The sequence below is a fragment of the Marmota marmota genome, unplaced genomic scaffold, assembly GCF_001458135.2.
Source record: "Marmota marmota marmota unplaced genomic scaffold, marMar, whole genome shotgun sequence".
Taxonomy (NCBI): Eukaryota; Metazoa; Chordata; class Mammalia; order Rodentia; family Sciuridae; genus Marmota; species Marmota marmota.
In genome coordinates this window covers 26,753,379-26,770,993 of record NW_026000249.1, presented here as the reverse complement: position 1 = coordinate 26,770,993, position 17,615 = coordinate 26,753,379, and the positions used below count along the sequence as shown (strand labels likewise).

At 35.8% G+C, this 17,615-nt stretch overlaps 1 long non-coding RNA gene across 2 annotated transcripts; it reads right to left on the bottom strand.

Moving 5' to 3' along the window:
* Positions 1 to 4,579: 4,579 nt before the first annotated feature.
* LOC107144302 lies at positions 4,580 to 17,190 on the bottom strand. 2 transcript variants are annotated; one of them, XR_007344734.1, is made up of 3 exons: positions 16,727 to 17,096; positions 15,041 to 15,210; positions 4,580 to 6,490 (listed from the first exon to the last, which is right to left on the bottom strand). It is a non-coding gene; the product is annotated as an uncharacterized LOC107144302 (long non-coding RNA). The 2 variants fall into 2 exon arrangements; XR_001503781.2 differs by lacking the exon at positions 4,580 to 6,490 and having other exon boundaries at positions 12,432 to 15,210; positions 16,727 to 17,190.
* Positions 17,191 to 17,615: the final 425 nt, after the last annotated feature.

Genomic DNA, 17,615 nt, shown 5'->3' with positions numbered 1-17,615 from the left:
TTGTGGTTATTATGTTGGAAAATAAAGACATGGATAGACCATTTCCATCATTATAGAACGTTCTACTGGATGGTATTGAACTAGAGTGACTTCGGAGGCCATGTTTTTGAAGATGGCAGAGTCACTGTTGGCCTGGTCTTGTGCATAGCTGCATCAAGTCTAGATACCTCCTGACTGGAACACTTACCTCCATTTTCATGAAATAGAAATAAACTGCTTATTTCTTTATGCTACTTTATTGATGTATATTTTAGTATAACAGTTCACTTTCTGCTAATTAATACCCTTGGTTGACTGTCTCTTTTACCCAATAGATCCTATTGGAATATATGTATTTTGTCAAAATTTAACATGATTCCTGACACATAGTAGGCCCTTGAAATGTTTCTTAAATAATTTAATATGTGCACCTAGGAGAAAGAACTCTGATTTAGAAGATTAATAGAAAATTCTTAAAGGAAGTAGCATCTAAAGTGACACTTGAAGGATGTATCAGAGGTGACAGAGATATATAATGCAGGAGGGAGAGGCTTCCAGATTGAGAAAAGACTCAGGGAAGAGAGCATGGATCTTCATAGGGAATGAAAATTCAATGGATTTGGAGAAAGAAGGAAGTAGAAGGTGAGAGGGCAACAATGAAGCAATCGTGACGGGCTGTATAAGCCCTGTTGACATTTTGTATTTCATCATGAGGTCAATGGAAGAGTTACTAAAAAATTTATGCTTTTACTGAACTTCTTTAAAATTTTCCAATGAAATGAATGTTTGTTATATTCTTAAAACCATTTGAGGAAGATTGAGTAAAACACTCTTACTCCAAGATCCTCATGGAAAATTCTTTTTGTGTCTTACCTGACTCTCTTTCTTTAATCCAAGTATATGTATTTGTTTGTTTAGAAAAAATGGAACACAGTGGTTACTGTTATCTATGTTTTCCCATGCCATGGAATATGTTTTGGGGAATAGGTTAGACCCCTGTGTTGCATGTCAACTTGACTAATGTCAAGCATTTTGATCCATGTGGTAGTTTACATGAGGAGGAGCCTGATACAATCAACAAGTAGGGACTGCATAGCAGTGGAATCTCACTGCATTCCATGAGTGATGGGAAGACTATCCCAAGTCTTCCTTGGAACAATGATTCCAGGTCCTTTCAACTTCTTTAATTGTCATTTTTGGGAATTCAGGACCTTTATTTGTAAAAAGGATGATACATGGAAAACAGCCAAATTATGTCTATCACTGAGATGATTCTAACAACTCGTGTATATTCAAAAGACCGATATTATAAAAGCCTTCTTCTAATGTCCATTTTTTTATGTTCTTCCATAGAGAACCAATCCACACTTAGGGTTTTGGCCATTAGTGCTAATGATCACTTTCAAACCATTCCTCTAAACAGCATTCTTATGAGGTTCAGATCTTCATGTGCACCTGCCTATTAATGCACATCTCCATCTGAAAGATCCAAAACTCCTCAAATTTAACATGTCCAACTATAATTCATTATCACTCCCATATCATCTCCTAATTATAAAACCACAGACCTTTGAGTCATCCTTGACTTCTACCTTACTTCAGACCCCACAGCCTTTCTATTACCAAGTTCAGTTACAGTGGCCTCCTAAGCACCTCTCCCACTGATACCATCTTCTCAAAGCCCTCTAGTTGCTTCCAGAAACAATATTCTTATCACTTCCTTATGTAGCTCCAAGTTCCTGAAGGATGTATTCATTCTTAAATTCAGGGTAATATTCTTAAAATACAACGCTAAGTATGTAATTTCTCTGTTTAAAATTTTGAAATGACTCCTTACTACTTTCAGGTGAAAAAATCACAGGCAAGAATAGAATGCACAAGGCCATTCATGATCAAATCTCTGTCCATCCCTGTAATCTCATCTCTCACTCCTCCTTTTAGATTTCCTCATGCCTCCTCTTCAGCGACTAACAGACACAGTAGTTCCTATTCTACTTTGTACAATTTTTCTCTTTGTTACACATACACTTCCACCTAGGTAAAAAAATTACTTGGCCTGCAAGTCTCGGTTTGAATAGCTTTTACCTAAGACTATCCTTTTTAAATTCCAGGTAGCCATTCCTCAACACTTAGAGAACATCATAGGTTTGTTATAAAACTTAAGACACCATATGAAATTGCTTATTAACTTGCCTCTCTCCCTGACTAGATGTGGCACTCAACAAAGGCAGAAATTTATTTTATTCATCTGTAAAAGTACAAGGCCTACCACAGTACCTGACACTAACAAATCACCCAACAAATATTTGTTGAAAGAATAACCATTTTTTTCCTTTCATATAGTCAAAATAGTAATATCAAAAACCATAATGGTTGTATGTGTATCTTGGGAATGAAAAGATAATCTGGGACTCTACAGTCAACAGAAAATCCTAGGACTAGATCTAGAAAGTAATGAAGCCAGAACCACTTCTTCATGGTTATCTGAAGATCTGATCCCAGCAAGTAAACATAGAGCTAAAGTGAGGATTTGATGCCCTAATAAATGCAATAATTTGTAGAAGAAATGTGATTGTATTATTTATTTATTATTTATTATTTATTTATCTTTCTATGTTTATTCATTTATACTCTTGAATAAACCAGAGATAAACTTGAGAATAAACTTGAGAATCACTTTTACAAATACTTTTGAGATAGTAAGTTAATCTAAATAAATGTGAAAATCAAGCCAATGGAAAATTAAGGTAAATAAATTAAATCAAAATGATACCTTTTTCTTTTCCAGTAGATTATCAGGATAAGTCAAATATTTTAAGATAAAATTTTAAAACCCAGCTAAGGTGAAAAAAAATAAAATTGTCCTCAGAGAACAGATATATAGCAGAAACTCAAAGCAATAATTATACAAACACTATGGGACTCTTTGGCTAAAAAACAGAAAGAGGAATCAGGTTTAAGTTGAGGGAAAGAGCAAGGTTCAGCAATTACAGTTTAGAGTAAGACTCCCCTGTAAGTGAGAGCTGGTTGAAGCTACTCATAGCTCTGAGACTGGGTTAGTAACATCCTAATATCATCATAAGATAGATAGAAACTTTTAACAAGCCATGTATGACCTGGGGCCTTAGTGGGTCAGGTGAAATAAAAACAAGTGGAAATGAAAAAAAAGAACCATTTTGCAATCTTATAAATAAAAAATTTTGAAAACAAACAAACAAATGAATAAGGTCAGTATTATGTTGAACTTGGTCAAAGAGAAAATTAATGACTTGAAAGATAGTTTGTTGGATCTTATAAAACAGTACAAATAGATACAAATATGCAATGAAAGAATAGTTAAGGTGAGACTCAGAGAAGGCTACAACATACCTCTAATTTGAGTTCAAAAGTGAATTTCCAGATTTATGGCAATTAGAGATATTCAGGAAGCAATTAAACAAAAATCACTGCAAATTCTAAACAGAATGACTAAAAATGAGTCCCAAATTAGTCATATTGTATTGAAACTTCCGAATATCAAGGATAAAGAGAGCAAAATTTTAAATCTACTGGAATGAAAAAGCAAATTATCCTCAAAATAAAAAGCATTAAACTTACAACATATTTTTCATCTACAATAAATTCCAGAGATAGTAGAATCTTCAAACTGCTAAGGGGAAACAATTGTCAAACTAGATTTTAATTTTTCAGTTGAAACATCATTTAACAGTAGGAACTAATAAAGATATTTGAAAAATTTAAAAAAAATCCACAGATATTCAGTAAATCAACTCAATTAGAAAAAGTGAACCCAAGGAGAAGGAGTGAGCTACCAGAAAAAACGTATCTTGGCTCATCGTTTATATATATATATATATATATATATATATATATATATATATATACAACATAGAATATTAAATTTAATTAACTATTGATTATTTAAGACACAAGACATATAAATTATGTGGTTAAAAAGGCAAAATTAAAATTTTAGACAAAATAATAAGTAAAAGAATTTTATAAAAATGTAGCTAAACATTGGGAGGATGATAGGTATATCAAATAGCTTTAGATGGTAGAAATCATTTATAATTAAATATACATATTGAAAATAAAGAGATGACTAGTAAAACAATGTAGAAATATTATATATAGCTTTAAACTAGAGGAAAGGAAATATTTTTAATCCATCAGAAGCCTGGAAAGAACAAAAGCACAGGAAGCAGAAAACACATATCAGTAATGCAGAATGATATATGCAGGATATTAAAATTTACATAATATTTTGAAACTCAAAACAGACACATGTTTTCTTTTCAAATATATAACTATGTGTTGATCTCATTAGACATACATGAAAATGGTGAATATCCAGGGGAAGGAAGGATAGAAAAGCATGAAAGCTGTGTACAAAGAAGTCTTTGTGAGGGGAATGGGGGGGGGGACAAGGGAAAGAATTGAACAACAGCAGATGAGGTAGAGAGGGAAGATGGGAGGGGAGGGGAGGGGGGATAGTAGAGGATAGGAAAGGTAGCAGAATACAACAGTCAATAATATGGCAGTATGTAAAAATGTGAATGTGTAACTGATGTGATTCTGCAATTTGTATTTGGGGTAAAAATGGGAGTTCATAGCCCAACTGAGTCAAATGTATGAAAGATGATATGCCATGAGCTTTGTAATGTTTTGAACAACCAATAAAAAATAAAAAAAGAAAAAAAAAGATATACCATTTCAGGACATTCTCTTAGAGACCTCTTCCTCCATCTAGACTGCACCTCCTACAGTTTCTATCTTCTCCCAGTAGTCCATTCAATTATGAACTCATTAGTGAATTGACCCATTGATGAGATTAGAGCCGTCATGATCCAACTTTTTTTTCCCCAAGAGTCCCACTTTTGAATGTTGCTGCATTGGGATCCAGGTCTTCAACACATGAGCCTTTGGGGTACATTTTAGATTCAAACTATAACACAGGTGATAGATTCACAGCTGTAATTTTTTGGTATTTGAAATATCAAAATAATTACATATAAATATATAGCAAATATAACCTCCAAATTTCTAGATTAGAAGATCTTTTAAAAAGATTTTTTGGTCACCTCAAATATATAAGCTTTCAAAGACATAGAATACTAAAAGGTCTATATAATATTTAATTTTCTAATAAAGTTACATATATATACTTAAAACCATGTTTTACATAAATCAAAATATTGATTTGGAAATATTATTATTTTTCTTATGAAACAATTGTCCTTAAACTAATCATTAATGTTTGACATCAGTGACCTTCTTAGGGACATGTTTCATAGATACATGCTTGAGTCATCTATTGCAGTTCTCCAAGTCATATCATCTTCATTTCCCTCAAAGTTGAGATATAGAACACCTTAATCTATGTAGGATAATGTCAGTAGAAATATCTGAAGTTTCAAGTTTCCATTCTCATATTAAAACAATTTTTAAAATATCATAAGAATCATTTATTGCATTGCTTTTTAAAGTGACCTTTAAAAGACAAGCTTATATGGACATCTAACTCTTGCAACTGTGAGGCCACGTCCCCAGGCATAATGACTAAATTTGCATTAGATTTCTTTGCCTTGTTTTTAATTCATTCTCTCAGATGATCATCCCAAACTATCATTGATTGAAATCATTTCTGGCTAATGAGTCTTGACCATGCACATATTTCGTTGACCAAAATATAATAGAATAAATATAAAATAGAATAAACCAAAGTAGGAGAGACTGCACTTGTAATGGGAGAGTATCTTATATGTGGCATAACCTTACATTAGACATTTTTGGTGTATCGAACCTATAGGACTGTAGAGAATAACATAAAATGAATACTCATATATCTATCACCCAGAAAATACTCCTATTCTGAGCAATAATTTTAATTTAAAATAATGGCTTCCAATTGAGAGACAAAATAGAATAGAATCAATTTTCCCTGTTCTTTCACTTTAAATATAATGAAATACCTTGGAAATAATTCAACAGAAAATGGTAAAAAGTCTGAATGTTGGATAGAAGAAAACTCACTACAGATCTCAAGAGTTTAACAGCAACACCATGATGAGCAGTGACTTCCATAGGATTTCTTTTTTATCTTTCATTATTTACCAGGAACAAGGAAAGCCAGCAGGGACTTAGCAGGGACACCAACACCCAGTGGCAGTGGTAGGACGATCTACCAATCTTGGTATCAGAAGAACTCAGGAAGGAAATCCATCCCTTGACCCACAATCAAAAACAGCAGTAGGTAAGAGTAGGTAGGTCCTGAGTTAAATAGTCCACCCACACCCCAGATCAGCCAGTAATAGGTGGGTCTTTATGCAAGTGTCAGTAGAAATAGCAAGTTCCATATTTGTTATCCATTGACCCAGATGTAGAAGTTGACACAGGGCTTGAGTTTTCAGAATCTAGATCTAAAGCCAGTCACCCATTCCTTATGGATCCTGGTTCTCCACTCTGTGGCATAAGGCACTCAGGTAGGCTCTTTACTTTCCAGAGGCATCTGTGGAAATAGAGTGGAAAGCCAAACATCAACAGGTGAGATTGAACATGAAATTCTCTACTTCTTGTATATCTGGTACCCTCACTCCTCATCTAACAACATTGAGAGATCCATGGAAGTACCTGCAAGTGGCACCAGCTAGAATCTCACAAAAGCTCAAACAGAACCAGATGAATAAAGCAGACCAGATTATTATCACATAGTTTCAGAAAATTTAAGTTACTGAAACTATAACCCCAAAATGTAGTATTAAACCTACAAACTAAATGTAAACAGGGAAATGCCTCCTAAGATAAAAGATTTAAATAATGAGTCACCTAAATAATATTAAAAAGTTCAAGATAGAATTAAAAATACTCATTATATAAGAACAAAAAAATCATAGTATAAACCAGAAAGGTAGTCAACTGATGTCAATAACCAGATGAATCAGATTTTAAAGCATCTGACATAGATTTCAAAGCAGCCACCATAAACTTGCTTCAATGAAGAATCATGAATTTCTTTGAAATAAAAAGAACACAGCAAAGAAAAACAAAGTTATACCAAAAAAGGACCAAATGAAAATTATAGATTTGAAAAATATAAGAACTGAATTTAAAAAAAAGTTATTGTATTTTTTATACTTTTATTTATTTATTTATTTATATGTGGTGTTCAGGATCAAACCTGGTGCCTCACATATGCTAGACAAGTGCTCTACCACTGAGCCACAACCCCAGCCGCAAGAACTCATTTTTTTTTTAAACTAACAAGATGGACTCATAGCAGAGTGGAGATGACAAAAGAGAGAATCACTGGATTTGATTTTTAAAAAGTAACAAAATTTACTGAGTCTGAATAATAGAGAAAATAGACTGAAAAAAGAAAACCTAACGGACCTTTGAATAATAATAAAAATCTAAATTAATATCATTAGCATTTCAAAAATAGATAGGAAAGAATGTTGGCCTGAAAAGAATGTAGGCTTCTTCACTTTGAACAAATAATGGCTGAAAAATTCCTAAATTTGGCAAAGCACCTAAACATACAGAGTCAAGGAGTAGAGCTCACATAGATAAACTCAAAGAAATTCATTAATGAGACAATAATTAAACTTTTGAAAACTAAAGACAAAAATATCTAAAAAGCAACCAAAGAGAAACAATGCATTATCTAGAGGGAACAGCAATCCAAATGACAGCTGATTTCTCTACAAACACCATGGAGGCCAGAGGAAGTGGCACACCATTTTTTAAAAAGAACTGTGAAGTGTGAATTCTATACATTGTGAAGTCATCCTCTAGGAATGAAGAAGAAATTAAGACATTCTCATAAAAAGGAAAAGTAAGAGAACATATTCCTAGGAAACTTATACTTAAAGAATAGTTAAAGGAAGCTCTCTGAACAGAAAGGAAACTATAACAGAAGGATTAAAACTTCAGAAAGAAGAAGAAATAATGCCGTAGGTAAAAATAAGAGCAAGTATAAGAGAGTTTGGTCCTTTCCACAAGTTTTTTCAATCACATTTGATGGTCAAAGCGAAACTTTTGTAACATTTGTGTAGTTCTTAATGAATGTAGAGAAAATATTTGAAACAATTATATTTTTAAATTGGGGAAGGTAAAGGGACATAAAAAGAAATAAAATTTCAATTCTTCATTCAAACCAGTAAAACACTGATTCCAGTAGGCCGTAATAAGTTATGTATACATATTGTGCCACCTAGAACAACCAGTAAGGAAACTATTCAAGATATATACTAAAAATAATATAACTAAATTCAGATGGAATCCTAAAATATATTCAAATAACCCACAGGAAGGCAAGAAAAGAGAAACAAAGAAACAGAAAACAGAAAAAAGCAAGCAATCAAATGGCAGACATAAGGCTATCAGATTAATAATTATTTTAAATGGAAGTGGTCAAAATATGCCAACTAAAAATATAATTGACAAAGTAGATAAAATGTAATGACACAACTATATTTTCTAAAATAAATTCAATGCAAACACAATGACATAGGTATGCTGAAAGTACAAGAATTAAAAAATGATATCATGCAAACATTATTTTTTACAAATACATCAAATTATATTAATATTAGATAAAGTATACTTCAGAACAAATAATTTTACTAGGTAAAAGATGTTCATCACATTATTACAAGAAGATTGATTCCCCCAGGAAGATATAATGATTCTAAATGCATATATACCAATCAACAGAGCTTCAAAATGCATGACACAAAAACTGATAGAGATCAAAGAAAAAAATAGACAGATCCACAATTATGGTTGGACAATTCAATCCCTTACTCAGTAATTTATAGAACCACTAGACAAAAAATGAGCCAAGAGACAGAGAACTGAACAGTGCCATCAACCAACTGGATCAAACTGACATTTCTTAAAGACTTATCAACAGCATAATGCACATTCTTTTAAACTACCAATGAGACATTCTTCAAGATTGATTATAAAACTAATCCCCAAACATTTCAAAGCATTGAAGTAATACAGACTATATTCCTCAATGATAATGAAATCAAAGTAGAAATCAATAACAGAAATAAAATAAGAAAATCTCCAACAATTGGAAATGAAACAATGCACTTCTAAGCAATCCATGAAAAAAATGAAGTTTCAAAAAATTTTAAATGCATATGACTTAGTTAAAATGAAAATAAAACATCAAAACTTGTAGGAAGCAGCTAAACATTGATGAAAGGGAAATTTATAGCACAAAATGTTTTTATTAGAAAGGAGAAAAGGTCTCAAATCAATAATCTACATTCATTCTTCAAAAAACAAGAAAAATAACAGTGAAGTAAAGCCAAAACAGATAAATGATATGAAATAATAATATATAAGAGCAGAAATAAGTGAAGTTGAAAACAGGAAAACATGCCCCCCCAATCAATGAAACAAAAGGTGGTACATGGAAAAAAATTGATAAAACCCCAACAAAAGTGACACATAAGCATCATTATACCTCCTGCAACCATTAAAAATGATAATAAAGAAATACAATGAACAACTTTATGTTCAGAAATTTGACAATTTGAAAGAAATGGACCAATTTGTCCAAATGCATGAACTAGCAAACCACAATCAAGATGAAATAGACAATTACAATACTACCATAACCATTAAAGAAATTGAATTTGTAATTTAAAACTATCCAAAAAGAAATTGCCAGATAGATGGAAATTTTACCAGTCATAGTTAATACCAATTTCACCCAATCTCCTCCAGAAAATAGGACAGGGGGCCATACTTTTAAACTCATTTGGCAAGGCCAAAATTATATTGATTCTAAAAGTAGAAGATGCCAATATAAAAATATAGCCCAATATGAACTCAAGTTTAGAAACAAACATCCTCAATAAATATTACCATACCTAATGCACCAATGTGTACAAATAATGATATGCTATCATCAAGTGGGATTTATTCTAGGTGTGCAAAGACAACATTCAAAAATCAATCAATGTTAACAATCATATCAACAAATCAAAAAAGAAAAATCATATGATTGTATCTGTGGAATTAAAAAAACAAACATTTAAAAATTAAGTACTCTTTATGGTAAAAAAATAAAAAGCTCTCAGTAGGTTATAAATAGAACTACAGCAATAAATAACATATAAAAGAAATCCACAGCTGTCATCAAACTTACTGATGAAAGACAGTCTGCTCTCCCCCTAAGGTTGGAAACATAGTTCATTCTCACTGCACATTTCAGAGTATGGAAAGTTCTAGTCCATGCAAAAGAAAAGAAAAAGAAAAAGAAAGACATCAATATCAAAAAGAAAGAAATATTTCCCATTTGCAGAAAATGTGATTTTTTTTTTGCAGAAATCCCAATGAATCTACAAAACAAAAATCCTAGAACCAACAAATGAGTTTGGCAGTCTTTCAGGATATAAGGTCAACACATTTTACATACTAACAGTGAACATGTGGAAGCCAAAATTAAAAACATAATGCCATTTACCATCAGGTGATTGTAAATACAATTTTAAGTATGCAGGGAACAAGATATTTGTAGGATCTGTGTACTGTAAGAAATACATAAGTATATGCTTAATCAAACATTTATGGTATGCTATATATGCAAAGTACAAAATACTGATAAAAGAAATTTAAAAAGACTTGGTAAGTTGAGAGGCAATTCAATAAGCTGATTAGAAGTCTTGACATAGTAAGAATCTCAATTTTCCTCAAGTTGATATATAGGTTTAATACAATTCCAAACAAAATCCCACAAAGATTTTTGGTAGACATAGATAAAATTATTTTAAAATTTATATGGAAAAACACAAACCCTAGAACAGCCAATTCAATCTTAAGATGAATAAAATGGGAGGAATTAATCTACCCAACATTAAGACTTATTATTATAAGTACTAAAACTAACACTTATTTAGGGTGTTAAAGAAATCACAATGAATTATTACATTTAAGAGACTTAAAACACTATTAACATAACAAATATTTTTTAAAATAATTAATATATATATTAATTAATTTTCTGACATACCTCTGTTTTCCCTACTTTTTAATTATTTCCTCTTTAATTGCCTCCCTTACAAGACTTGTTTTGTTATATGCTCTATGATGAGAAAAGAACGTCAGATTGATAGAGAAATGGAGACAGATCAATGGAAAAGAGAACCCAGAAAGATATGCCCAAGTTTTAACTGAGGTGCAAAAATAATTTCATGAGAAAAAAAAATAGCATTTTCCACAAATAATTCTGAAACAATTGGACACCCATAGGGCAAAGAGAAGAGAGAAGAACAAAAGGAAGGAAATGGGACATAATGGAAGGGAAGGGGAGGGGAGGGATGGGAAAGGTAGGGAAAGAAAGGATGAACCTTGATCTAAATGTCACACTTTCTAGAAAAATTAATTCAAAATAAAAAATGAAGGACTGGGCAAGTAGCTCAGTGGTATATAACTTGCATAGCATGAGTAAGACTCTGGGTTCAATCCCCAGTACCACACACGAAAGAAAGAAAGAAAGAAAGAAAGAAAGAAAGAAAGAAAGAAAGATCAGAAAGTTAATTAAATGTAAAATATTAAACCATAATATAAACATTTGAAAATAGGAGAAAATATTTGTGATATACAAACAAGCAAAAAAAAAATTCGACTTGACACTCAAAACACAAGTGAAAAACTAATGAATTAGACTTCATCAAAACAACTTTTGCTTTGTGAAACACCCTATAATGAGACTGAAAAGTAATGTATGGACTGGAAGAAAATATCTGCAAACCACGTATTTGACACAAAAGACTAGTATTTAGAATATAAAGAACTCTCAAAACTGAACAGTAAAAAACAAACAGTTCAGTTAAAAAATGGACAAAAGTCATAAAGAGACACTTCACCAAAATGGTTCTACATATGACAAATAAGCACACGAAAAGATGTTTGGCTTCATTAGCTATTAGAAAAATGCAAACTAAAACCACAATGATACATCACGTATGAAGTGATTCTACCAGAATTGCTAAAATAAAGAATAGTGACAAACACTAAATGCTGGTGAAGATGCAGAGAAACCAGATGTCTCATACACTGATGATGAGAATGTCAAATGGTACAGTCACTCTGGAAAACAATTTGGCATTTTTTTTCCCTATAAAACTAAGCTATATCTACCATAGGATGCAGCCATTGCCTTCTTGGGCAGAGTGCACAATTTCCAAAGAGATGGGAATAAGATTTTCTCCATACACAATCACATCCTCTGCAATAGGGAAATTTTTCTTTCTTATTTTCTAATACTTAAACTTTCATTTCTCTTTCTTGAATAAAGCACTGATTAGAATTTACGCTGGTGATTTTTGTGGTAAGAATAAATTTTGTTCCCAATCTTAGGGGAAGAGCAGACACTTTTTAAAAGTTTTTTTTAGTTGTATATGAACACAATGCATTTATTTATTTTAATGTGGTGCTGAGGGTCGAACCCAGTGCCTCACACATGCTAGGCAAGCACTCAACCACTGAGCCACAACCCCAGCCCAAAAGCAGATGCTTTTTCACCAGAAAATCTTATGTATGAATTGTCACAGGAGCATTATACATAACAGCCTAAATGTATAAACAAACCATTTTCCTTCAACAGGTGAATAGTAGAAAAAATTGCAGTATAGCCACACCATGGAATATTACTCAACAATAAAAAAAAATAATGAACAATTGATACATAACTTGGATGAAATTTGATAAAATCATGTTGAGTGGAAAAAAATCCCATCTCCAAAGATTACACACTGTATGAATTATACATACTATGAGATTTTGAAATGACAAAATTTTAGACATAAATGGCAGATTAAAGGTTGTCAGGTATAAAGATCAAAGGCAAGGTACACAAGGAGGAAGGTGAAGATGGCAAAAGAGTGGTGCTTGTGGTAATCAACTGTTCTGTCCCTTGACTGGTATTGACCATGGGAACCTATATATTGTGATAAAATTACTTAGAACCAAACACACACACAAGTACAAATAAAACTGGGCAAATATAAATATCGATGTATTATATCATGTCAATATACTGGCTGTGACATTGTTCTGCAATTTTGCATTGGAGGAAACTGGATCAAGGAGAGAGGGGATCACCCTGTATAATTTTTTATGATTACACATATAGATTACCTTAAAATAACAACCAGCAACACTACAAATCCGAACTTTCTCCTCACCTTCCCTCTCCTGACCTCTGAGCTAATTGTTAAACATTTACCAAACTTGTGTTTGCAGAATGAACTTTGTATTAGTAAAGTTCATTCTGGTTTCCTCCCTGAGTGCCTCGTAGGAGGCAAAGTAGGTGAGTGAAAGTAATGAATGAGTAAGTAGCTTTAGGAGGGTATCTTTATTTCTCTAGACCTTGGTTTTCTTTATCAGTAAAATGGAAAGTTAGTACTAGAGGAAGGAAAGTGAACACTTATAGAAAACCCACGTTTAACTATGTCTCTTTCCCTTACCCTTTCAAAAAGCCCAATAAGCCACACATTAAGCTATGGTTTAGATGTGTATTTTCCCCCAAAATTTCATGTTCTCAGGGCTTGGTCACCAGTGTAGTGGTGTGGAAGTGGTGGAACCTTGAAGAGGTGGGGCCAAGTGGAAGATGATTAGATCATTGGGATACTCCCCTCAGAAGTGATTAATGTAGTTGTCAAGAGACCCTGGTCCCACAAGAGCAAGTTGTTATGAAAGAGCAAACCTTGCCCCTCTCTGCTCTTGCCTTGCCATGAGACCCATTCCACACATGTTCCCACCATTTTGATTCCATCCATCATGAGGCTTTCACCAGAGTTGAGGAGAATCCAGCACTATGCTCTTGAAGCTCCAGAACTCTGAGCTAAATAAAGCTCTTTTCTTTATAAAGTACCAAGTCTCTGGTATTTTGTTATAGTAATGGGAATGGACTAATATGTATCATGAGTGTGTTATGGATGAGAAAACAGGCTGAGAGATATGCCAACCACAAAATGGAGCTGAGGTTGGAGTTCAAAATCCAGGTTTTGTCATTACTGCCTAGAAGCCTATCCAACTCCCTGAACAGAAATCTTATAATCAGGATCTCCTAGTGGAAGGTGAGTAGGGCAGAGAATGTCCTACCCTCTGAGTAGAAAGGGCTGGAAAGTTTAAGCTCAAACCCACCAAACGAATATGTTCACACCCTAAGCCCAGACCTCACCATGTTGATATTCCTCCATTTACATTGCAAAGTGACCAGGGACAGCTGCTAATTGCCCCTTGGCTGGGCATCAGTCCCCTCTGTTGCCAATTCCAAGATAGCCCCAAAGTGGGAGAATACCCTCCATAGGGGGCAGTCACAGGATTGGAGTCAGCAGCTATGAGCCACGGAAACTGGGTATCAACCCTGGACAAAAGTGCCCGGGGGTATTCTCATTGGTCCCAGGGGCCAGGATTGACCCATGGGGAAAGAAATAAGGTTGCCTTGGGTTGGAGGCCACATTGTCCAAGACACTGGCTTCTAATTCTGGGCAATCTTCTTGATGCTTCCCTCACAGGCCAGGATGGTCAAAAGCAAGCCTGTTCAGTAGTTAGAGCCCAGAGCTGGACGTCAGGTGACATGGACATCACCGAGTCCTACAACTTCCTCTAAGACTTTGGATGAGCCATGTTCCCCTTCTAGGATTCATTGTCTTCATCCGCAAAAGGAGGGAGTCAGATTAAGGGTTCCCAAGGCTTCTGGAAACCCTGTCAGCCCTCATGGTGAATGTTAGTTCTAAGACTCACATGTGAGACCTGCTTGAATCCACCACAGCTCCCAAATATTATTGGAACAGAAGTCCTAGTTGCATTTCATTTTTCTTCCAAGGCTGTTTATTGCCTAACAAAATGTACTTAGTGGTAAATTCGTGACTGTGATGTTAAGTGTAGGCTACAAACCCAGAGACCAAAAAAAAATAGGGGAGGTGGGGGTGGCATAGGGCTGGAAGAGGGAGGGCTTTGCAAAGGGTTGGGAAGCCTCAAATTCACAGGAGCATCTCATAAACATGGGCACCATTCCTTATTCATGCACCTCCTATGCCCTGTCTGGGTTCCGCGTGGTCTCCACTTCTTGTTAGCTTTTCAGCTGCGCACCAGGCCCCAGCTGGCAGTGGCTAATTGCAATCAGCAGGTGAGAAATGTAGGTTCTCCGAAAAGGAATTATCTCCAGCGCTGGGAACCATTCTGGGAAATGTAACAGACCTGGGAAGAGAGGGGGAGATGTTTAAAACCTGAACTTCTGTGAAAAGCATTAATTGAAAAAGACAGCACCGCACACCAGGACCCCATGACTCGCTCGCCTGAAAATATAATGAAGCAACTTAGTGTGGAAGGAAAGACGGGGGAGCATTTCCATTTCTACACAAGCAGCTCCTGCCTCGTGTGTACAAGCCCTGCCTGCCCTCTTTTTCCAGGAGACCCGGAGAGCACAAAGGTTTGCTCTCAGAGTTTCATCTTTTACCTTTATAGTTTTCTGCATGAGTAAAATCACTTCACTGAGCTCAGACTTTTTATTTATTTTTTTTTAAAGAGAGACTTCACACAATCTGCTGGGAAGCGGAATGACTCGAGGAATAAGGCTCAAAGTGGATTCACAATCTCTTGAGGTCACCCAACACCCAGGTGTTCATTTGGCCTAGGGCCAAGGGAGGGGGTGGAACATGGGTGCAGCCATATACCCTAAAAGGTTGTTCAACTTCTTAGGGAAGCAAGAGACCAGGCAAGGATCAAAGTCCCTCATGGAGGCCCAACTTGTTCTCAGCCCCAGGCTGGGCTCTGGGGTTCCTGTCAGAAGCAGCTGGAGACAGGAAAGAACCCGGGTGTCCTTCTTGCAGGCTTCGCTGCCTGGCCCTATACACGCCCACCTGGTCACCTGCAGAATCAGCTTCTCTGTGTGTGTAATCAGGAAAGGGAGCACAAAGCGTACCAGAGGGGTGATTTGAATTTCATTTTCTCAATATGTGCCCCTGTGGGGAGCACGGCGTGGTGTGGTGCATGCTGATTCAAAGAAAATAGTCTCTGCTCGCTGAGGTTTAGGGCTGGCCATAGACAGCTCACATTGCACACAGTCATGGGGGTGCCCTGAAAATCGCCTGAGGGGGTCACACAACAGGGGACCCGTCCAGCAACCTTTACAGAGAAGCTGTGTGTTTCGGACAGACACCAGCACCCCTGTGGATTGCAGGATTGCTGTGTTCTCATCTATAAAATGAGTGAATTGCACGCCGTGACCCTTCACCTCACTTCATCTCTCAGATTCCATAAAAGGCGAGTGATAAGATGTGGCTTCAAACACAAGAGATTCACTCCTCAAAATAAACGTTTCCTGGGGTTTGAGGGTGGGTGGCTTTGTTTTCTCTTCCTTTTGGTTGTTTGTAGGACAAAGAGGAGGTAGAGGTTAGGCTCTGGAACTGATCTCAAAAGGAACCATAGTCCCTGGTGGGAGGTCACACTAAGGACAGAAACTCTGATGAGGCCCAGAAATCTTTGTCCACCTGCAACCTCCTCTTTCCCCAACTCCCAAGGCACCCTGTGAGCCAAAAGAATGTCAGAAGAGAGATTAAAGTCTCAGGGGGAGGAGATAAAGAGGCCTCAAGACCTTCAGCCTTGGAGCCAAACCCCAGGCTTTGTGATCAAAAGACAAATAAACAGCCATTCCCACTGGGTCTCTCAAATCTGCTGAGCGGCACAAATGTTTCCTTTTTATAAACAAGCTTACCTGAAGGAGGCGAAGCAAACCAGACCCTGAAATCCCATGCAGTTTTTGGCAGGAACCCTTAGGAGAAACTGCTGTGGACAGCTTATCCAGTGCATTTCTCACATCTCTTGGAAATAAGATGTCCAAGTTTGAACAGAAACTACAAACAAACAAAATCAGCCCAGCGCTTCATGCCAGCTTCCCCATTCTAACACAGGGAAGGTTTAGAAATATAGGAAGGTTTAGAATTAGAAGTCTTGGAAAGGATTTTATAGAGGTCAGCAGATCAAGAGGAAGGCAGAGAGAGAATATGGCCCTTAGCCTCCTTTCCACAAATATTGGGCTCTGCCCCTCCAAGTTGCATAACTCCAGGGTGTGCTATTCGCATCAAAGTCTGCAGAGTTGTGTTCCAAGGTATCACACAGCAAGGAATATGTAGCTGATGGTGCCCTGGGCTGTGAAGCAAGACCAAGGTCTCCACAAGCACTTGCTATGTGCCACCACTTGGATACACCAGAGTACAGACAGAGCAAATCTGAGCCTTAGTGAAACTCCATTCTCATTATTCACTTACATAGCATATTAGAAGGTGATGTTACTATAGTAAGAATGCACTAGAGGGGGACAGATCAAGGTGAGGAGGATATTAATCTATAGTAAGGTGGTTGGGGAAGGCATCATTGCTTTGGTGTGACTTGAGCAAACACAGGAATAGGTGAGAGTGGACTTTGCCAGGAGATTCAAGTGGAGGAGATATGCAAATGTCCTGAGGTAGGACTGTTGCCAACATGTACCATGGTAGGTAGAGCCAACATATACCATGGGAGCCAGTGGAGCTGGAGTGGAGAAATTGAGGGTGACTCCTCAGGTTCTGAGTGCACTGGAGAATGACAGAATATTACAGCCATTC